The following is a 1,967-nucleotide window of genomic DNA, read 5'->3' as shown; positions in this document are numbered from 1 at the left end:
CATCCTGGCGTTAAGCACCCAGAATGGTATACATTCTGACGTTTAACGCCCAAAATGCTACCCTTTTGAGCGTTAAACACCCAGCCAGGCACCCTGGCTGGCGTTTAAACGCCAGTTTTCCTTCCTCACTGGGCATTTTGAACGCCCAGTTTTTTCAGTGTAATTCCTCTGCTGTATGTTCTGAATCTTCAATTCTCTGTATTATTGACTTGAAAAGACACGAATTAAAAATTTTTTGGATTTTTAATGATGAGGAATAATCAAAATGCAACTAAAAATCAAATAAACAATGCATGCAAGACACCAAACTTAGAAGTTTGTATACTACTGACACTAACAAATGGAGAATGCATATGAGAAACAACAAAACACTCAAGACACGAGAATTTAAAGATCAGAGCAAGTAAATCATCAAGAACAACTTGAAGATCAATGAAGACACATGTATGAATTCGAAAAATGCAAGAAGAACAGAAGCATGCAATTGACACCAAACTTAAAATGAGACACTAGACTCAACAAGAAACATATAATATTTTTGGTTTTTATGATTTTGTAATTTTTTTGGATTTTTCGAAAATTATATGGGAAAGAAAATAAAGAAATTCAAAATTTTTAATAAGAATTCCAGGATTCATGCAATGTTAGTCTAAAGCTTCAGTCTAAAGGAATTAGAGATGGCTAGCCAAGCTTCAGCAGTCTAAAGAAATTAGACATGGCTATTCAAGCTTCAGTAGGACATTGCATTCAAGAGCTAAATTGATGAGAATCAATCAGCTTTGGTGATGATGAAAACATCACCATGAACACTAGAATTCATTCTTAAAAATTCTGAAAAATACCTAATCTAAGCAACAAGATGAACCGTCAGTTGTCCAAACTCAAACAATCCCCGGCAATGGCGCCAAAAACTTGGTGCACAAAATTGTGATCATCAATGGCGCCATCAACATGGTACACTCAATTGCAATCTCAACTCTTTATCACAACTTCGCACAACTAACCAGCAAGTGCACTGGGTCGTCCAAGTAATAAACCTTACGCGAGTAAGGGTCGATCCCACGGAGATTGTTGGTATGACGCAAGCTATGGTCATCTTGTAAATCTCAGTCAGGCGGATTTAAATGGTTATGGAGGATTGATAATTAAAAGATTAATAAAACTTAAAATAAAGATAGAGATACTTATGTAATTCATTGGTGAGAACTTCAGATAAGCGTATGGAGATGCTTTGTCCCTTCCGTCTCTCTGCTTTCCTACTGTCTTCATCCATTCCTTCTTACTCCTTTCCATGGCAAGCTGTATGTTGGGCATCACCGTTGTCAATGGCTACAGTCCCGTCCTCTCATTGAAAATTTTCAACGTGCTCTGTCACAACACGGCTATTTGATGCCAAGGCATCTTAGGCTAGTTTCACTAGCATTTTTCTTTTATTTTTAGTTGTTTTATGCATTTTCTTGAGCTTAAAGTAACCAAGAATGGTTAAATGAACAACAAAGCAATGAACCATCCAAACAGTATGATTTTGATGCAAATTCCATGAGTTTTTAGTGATATTACTTGAATGCTATAAATGGAAGAATTCTCATGAAATTTTGCAAGACTTTGATGCAATTGTTTGGATGATTTCAGGGAAGAAGAGGCTAGGCAAGGAAGCAACAAAATCAATAAAGGAAGCTTGAAGATCACATATGTAGTTTAAGTTATGTAGTTTAAGTTCCAGTTTAAGCTTAAACTGGAACTTAAACTGCCAAGCCATATAATGCTGAAAGTGGCGTTTAACCTCCAGTTTAAGGTTAAACTGGAAGTTAAACGCCAGAATCATGAAAGATGAGAAATACTGAAACTGGCGTTTAACCTCCAGTTTAACCTTAAACTGGAAGTTAAACGCCAGAATCAGCTTTTCCCAGCTTTCATGATTCTGGCGTTTAAGCTCCAGTTTAAGCTTAAACTGGAGCTTAAACGTG

This window comes from Arachis duranensis, chromosome 6 (genome assembly GCF_000817695.3).
Source record: "Arachis duranensis cultivar V14167 chromosome 6, aradu.V14167.gnm2.J7QH, whole genome shotgun sequence".
NCBI classification, from domain to species: Eukaryota; Viridiplantae; Streptophyta; class Magnoliopsida; order Fabales; family Fabaceae; genus Arachis; species Arachis duranensis.
This window is presented reverse-complemented; position numbering follows the sequence as displayed.